Consider the following 6646-nt stretch of genomic DNA (forward strand, 5'->3'; position numbering starts at 1 on the left):
ACAGAGAGAGAAGGCCAGCCGTCAGTGTGGACACAGCAGCCTGCTGTGCGTTTTCTTCTGCTCCTGTGGCAGGGATGAGTTTTCTGTTTCTGAAGAGTGCCCTTCATGTGAAATTGCCTGGAGGACATCCCTGCCCAGCTGGGACTCTCTTCTTCAGGATTCTCTTTCTCTTTCTGTAGCAAGCCCACGGATTTGTCTATATGAACCATAGTCACAAGGAGGACTAGAGACCAAGAGGACCAATCTTTGCCCTTAAAAGTTCTCAGCCACTTGAGCTGTATGAAAAAAATCACCCAGTTATTTATTTTTTCCCTAGAAGATGACATGCTTTTTCACATCTCTCTTGTTTGGCATTCTTGTCTTCAGTCACAGTAACAGTATCCTTCTTAAAGACGACTTGTATTTTAAAGGGGCATGTACATAAACATGCCTTTATACTCCGAGATAAGTCGTCTGACTGCTGCTGTGTGCCGCAAGTGTTATTTATCTTCATGGTTTTTATCTTGGAACCTCACAGTTTCTCATACATGCTGCTTCTATCTAAGAAGTGTTTCAAATGTATATACACTGGCCAAACTTTCTAGGAAAACAGTGTGAACCCTCGCTGTGAATGGCACATTGCTATTTCAGCTACTCCGTATGTGTGAGAGAGGGCATGTGCATAAAATCTACTTAAATGCAAAGTTTCTTGTGAGGGAACTGGGTTTGTGCCCTTTCTGATACATAAGTACTTATACAGAAGGGTTGAAAAATATTGGCAATGAATATGTATGTTTGTGTTAGTTATATGTCTTGCTTGGCTTTTTTATTTTGAAGGACAGGGAAGGTTAGACAGGGGGTACGGCACAGAGTCGCAGACGTCTCTAACATGGAAGCAAATGGGCACATAATAGGCAACTGAAGGAAGAGCTCCAGGACATCAGTGGGCTGACTGACATTGAAATGAGCAATGACAAGTCCAGTTCTGTCTTTGCTTAGGGCATCTACGCAGCTCTAACTTGCCCAGCGTAGATGCTATAGGGCAAACAGCCCAGCCAGAGTCCTACACACTGCCAGCGGAACTTTCCTGCAAGATTAGACAATAACTAGAGCTGGCCCCCAAGTCCTGGAAAGTAAAAGTAAGTTGTAAATCTAAAAAGCATAAGCATAATTGCTCATAAGTATTTGCATGCAAGAAGAGTAAGGCACTTCACTGATAATTTGCCAATTACTAATAAGTTGCTCTGTAAAGATTCTTTTTCCTCTAGGGATGTGTGATAATGAAGCTGATATCCTCTCTCTATTCCCAACCAACCAGCAGTTGAAAATCATGCCAAAAGCAAACCAAAGCCTGAAATGGGTTCTGCTACCCTCACTTCTGTGTCCCACTGTGACCCAAAAGTTATAGCAATTACTCTTTCTGCTGAGTGCCCACTGCTGCTTGTGGGATGCTGACAGGGCTCCAGCACGGCCATAGCAGCATGCGGGCTCCAGCAGGTCTGCACTATGGCACATTAGAAAGCTTCTAGTCTTTCCTGTAAAGGGGCTATATGAAGAAGTTTGTTAAGTTTGGTTGACTTTCAATCTATATTCTAAGTGGGTTTTTTTTCCTGCAGGAAAGGATAACATGATTCTGCTTTAGGATGTTTCTGCTCCCTTCTGCTGAATTTTAGGGCATTTTTTTATGCTTGTGTTGCACAATGTATACATAGAGAGGCCATGATATTTCAGCTTTGGAAATACCGTGTTATGGCTCTGATTTATGCTGTGATGACAGACATAAGAGCCCACTGAAATCAGTGTGGCTCTGCATGGTTACCATGGTTCTTCTGCGAGGCTTAGATGGATGGATCTGCTTCTATGTTAATATCTAAGAAGAAACAAAGGGAATTAAATTTCATATTGTAGAAAGAATCAATGCAATTTTCATGTTCCTGCCCCACACCCCATCATCCTAAAATGCAAAGAAAGCCACCTCTTGAAAATGTCAAGTGTCAGTGGAGATGTATGGTAAAAATTAAAGAAAAAAAAAATATATTCCACTGCTGTGAATGCTGTTTTAACAGCACTAGAGAGATGCGCTGTTGGAGAGATGTGCTCCTATAGATTTCAACATTATGTCAATCACACCTGCTCTAAACAGATTTAAGAGACAGAGAGCTTTCATCAAAGGCCAGAAGACAACCCCCCCTTATCGTCGATGAGATTTGGATCAGCTCCACTGCAATGAACTACAGAGGATTTGTTAGCGTTAGGCCTCCACAGTTGCTAGTAACTGGTTGCTAACCACTGTTAGCAGCAATTGATAGTGATTTTACAGAATTTCTTCAGGTTTTAGACAATGCTTTATGAAAGGGTAGAAGAAAACACAGCACTTGGAAAGAGGAGGGGAGGGTGTGGGTAGTTACAGCACTGAACTACAAAAGAGCTGTATTTCACAATAACTGTGCTCCTGTGTGTGCTTGGAGAAATCACTGATTGTTCTCTTATCCCTGTACTGCTCTGAAGAATTTACAAAAAACCCAAGAAAACAAACCCAAGGAAGCAGCAGAACATGAATTCAAGAGCAAAATGGGATTGCACAGGGAGAGTCTACAATGAACTGAAACATTCAAGTTTTGCATCATCGAGAATGAACGTACAATACCGGTCTGTTTCCTTTCTCTTCTTATGTCTTCATTTTGTTTTGCTTTGCTTAGCTTAGATTTTTTTCCCTTTTTGGAGTCCTGCAGGGAGGAAAGAAGGAGCCTTTGTTTTAAAAAGCCTGAAAACAACAGTGGCCCATTGATCATAATTAAGTCTAAAATAATACGCTTTTGCTGACCTGTTTGTATTGAATCCAAAAAATCATATGTTATACCTGCTGTAGCCTTGGTTTGCCCCCAGATCCAGTTTCTTCTCCCTTAGCTTCTGGTTCTGGGACGATAACTTTAAAAGCCGAAACATATCTGTGTGTTTGCACGGCTGCGTTTGAAAGCACCTCCTCTTCTGTCTAGTGCCTGAAGTGCTTGTTGGTATGAGAACAAATTTTTCATAATCAGATGTTCTCTTTGTCACGTACCCTCTTTTCTTTGACAGACTGCTGTCCCCACAACAACCACCTCTGTTGTCAGTAACTTCCTCAGATGGTGAAACGACACACAGGATAGCAGTAATTCTCATAATAACACCGGGGGGTTGCATAAGAATTAAAAGTAACCTTGCCATAACGTGCATGGACCCAATTCAGAGCTTCCTGAAGTCTGTATGAATCCCTCTGATGATTTTAACAATCATTGGTTTCTTCAGAGTCTGTTTCTAAACTTTTGAAGTCAGATTTTTAACATGACAAAATATAGAGGCTTAGCCCTGTGACTCTTAGTATACTGTCTAGTATGCTCTAATGAGTAAATATGCTGATGGATTAGTCACAGGACATGTGTGCTTTAGCAGAATAGTGGAGAGATTCACAAAAAAAAAAAGGACGTGTTTTTTGGGATCAAGTCCTTTATCCTACAAATAGTTAGGTGCCTTGGTCCTCCTTCTGCCCGTTCTTAGTCTGGGTCTTTGCAGAGACCCACCCCACGCATGCGGGCAGCGTGCATAGCCCGATCCTGGTTCTAATGATTTGTGTGCAGGGAAACCTCCCTTCACGGGTCTCCCCAGTACCTGTCTCCCAGACTGCTTGTTCGACTTCACCAACTCGCCAAGTCTGGCTTGGAGTTCATGAGCAGATCAGAGCACAGACAGAACAGAGAACACGATCACATGGAAAATAGTTATAAACACAATTTAAAAATAAGAGAAGATGGATAGTGGCAATCAGTCACAGGGTTCAGCCACCCAAACATATCAGCATCCTGCTTACATGCAAACGGTTCTTTTTATTCCCCTTCTCCACCTCAATCCTTTTTGTTCTTCTCTGATCTACCTTTGTTCCTCCTTTTCTTGACTTTGGCCTTTTCCCCAGACATCTCATAATAATCCTGTCTCATTTTAACAGTCTCCTCTTCAATCCCAATATTCCCCTCTCAGACACCTCGTTATAAATCCTGTTCTCCTTTATGCAATAGTCCCCTTGGGTTGCATAGCGTACCAGAGAGTTTCATTTGTTGAATCCCTCAGTAGGTTTTGCACGAGGGCAACAGCTCAATCATTCACCTTTGCTAGTCTTTAGGAGTAGCTGATTCAGATGTTTTGCACCAGGGCAACAGCTAAAACATTCACCTTTGATAGTCTTAGGGGCAGCTGATTCAGAAGAATCAGGTTTTCTGGATCTTTGTGTTTATTTTGAATAACCATTAGCCAGATATTCTTACAGTGATCACAAATCTATCTATTCTGCATGATTTCCTCCCTTCAGAGCTGTTTATTCAATAGCATTTTCATTAGCCATCTCATTTGGCCCAGCCAGATGCATTGGAAAGGGGTGAGAATCCACTTAGTGCATTCCTCAGCAACTCATCCTGCAGCATGCGTTGAATTCCTCATGCAGAGATGATACTTCACAATTCTGACCGCTGCATGTTTCAGGCCACCTGGGAAAATCAATTTATTCCCACCACATTTGTATTGTATTGTTACCTAGGATAGTCTTTGGATTCTCTGCATGTATATGCTATTTTTTATTTTGCATAGAGCAAAATGCATAGACCTGTGCCCATGTCTTTTCTTGTATGGGGGAAAAAAATCTTCAAATGTGTTTTTTTTCTTGAGGAAAGATGACATCTGTGCCAGGTAGCAGTGAAGTGGCTGGCAGGCCCTCGGCAGGCTTGCCAAGGCAGCCAGCCCACGGCACTCATGACAGTTGCCTTCTAGCAGGAGCCCCTCTGACTGTACAGCCCACACACCGGTCTGCTCCCATCTGCAGGGCAGCGTGATGCTGCTTCTTGCTCCTGTTCACAAGCACAAAAGTACAGATCAGAGTAAACAGTGCTGCACCCAACAGTGCAAAAAAAAAAAGGCTGCAGAAAAGAAGCTGCTACGGTGCAAACGTGAGGCATGCAGCCCTGAACGTACAGGAAAACGCCTATCATATAAAGCTCATGTTCAATGCAAGAAACTCGTCTGGTCTGCACAAGGGTGCACAAACAAGTCTGTATGCAGACTGTTTGGACCTTGAAATCACCGCTCTGCCCAAGCATAACATATCTTTGGCTGAGAAGTCAGTGGTGAATGCATTTCTCCTGCCGTGGTGGGGAGAGAAGGGAGCTGAGAGCTACCAGAGGAGGGAAAAGCTTTTCATCGGGGAAAGCTGCCGGCTGCCGTCCTCTTCCCTCGGCTGTAGCCGAACTCTGCAGCTCAAGTACATTCGCATCTGCTGCCATCCAGAGCTCGGGGAGGGAAACTGTCTGACTGTGCTGCCAGGCTTAGCTTTTAGTTTGATACCAAACTTGGACTCTGTACATAGGTGAGTCAAATCTTCCTTTCCTGCAATGGGGCTTTTATTACTTTCCAGATGGGGAGAAATTGGAAGTTTTGGATGCCATGCTGTCAGCTGCCCAAGCCCGAAAGAAGCCCTGTTTGCCCAACAAAATCAAACCTCAGGTGACAGTGGCTTTGCCTGCCCTTACAGCCTGAAGGGTCACCCACAGCTCGTCCTCAGAGACACATTCCCAGGTGTCCTGTACCAGACCTGCTCATTGCCATCTCACTCATATGCTTTGCTTGCTTGCTTGCTTGCTTTTTTCTTTCTTTTCTTTCTCTCTTTTTCTCCTTCCTTCTTTCTTTTTCGTTCTTTCCTTTCTTTTTCTTTCTTTCCTTTCTTTTTCTTTCTTTTTCTTTCTTTCTTTCCTTTCCTTTTCTTTCTTTCTCTTTCTTTCCTTTCTTTTTCTTCCTCTCTCTTTTTCTTCGTCTCTCTTTCCTTTTTCTTCCTCTTTCTTTTTCTTCGTCTCTCTTTCTTTCCTTTCTTTTTCTTCCTCTCCTCCTTTCTTTCTCTTCTTCCTCTTTCTTTCTTTTTTTCCTTCTGTTCTTTCTTTCTAAAACATTAAGAAACTATAAGGAATGAAATACTCTGCATGTGATCTTCACACAGGACTTTGGGGGTTTTTTGCATGATGATGTGTCTGGGGTGAAGTCTGTTTCTTTCTCCAATCTTTGGCTGTGTAGAGGAGCACAGTGGTACCTCACAACTAGCTTAAAATGGAAGTTTGTGTTTACTATTAGCCTGTGTTTCTATGCATCCTTTTACAGATGCTGAAACACCTTGTCTTGAGATTGATAGATAAACCCATGTTAATAAACGGGTGCCATTGCTTAAGTAAGCATTTTATTTTGCAAACCCATTTGGTTTCCACAACAGAGCAGCAGCCCCCGTCGGGCCACGGGACGGGGCCCCTCAGGCCCGGGGCTCTGGAACTGCAGGGAAGCCACTTCGCTCCCGCCAGGCACTGCCCGACCTCTCGCTAAGCATGAGGGCAGATTTTGGTACTAGTGCACCGAGGGGATTGTTTTCTGTAGCGGCCACTTCGCCACGTCCCAAGGGTGTGTGTGGGGGAGGGTAAACGTGTGGATGTTTCGCCACTGCTAATCCTGGAGCGGCTTCAAGCATGACAGGGCCCGGCGCCAGAACGCAAAATGGCGGCTGCCAGGGCCCAACATGGCCGCCTCACAGCCTCCCTCGTGACCCAGCCCGATCCGGGCACCCTGCGCCAGCGCTTCACGCGGCCTCGCCGCCGATCCTGGGCTG

The sequence above is a fragment of the Charadrius vociferus genome, unplaced genomic scaffold (assembly GCF_000708025.1).
Source record: "Charadrius vociferus isolate BGI_N301 unplaced genomic scaffold, ASM70802v2 scaffold163, whole genome shotgun sequence".
Taxonomy (NCBI): domain Eukaryota; kingdom Metazoa; phylum Chordata; class Aves; order Charadriiformes; family Charadriidae; genus Charadrius; species Charadrius vociferus.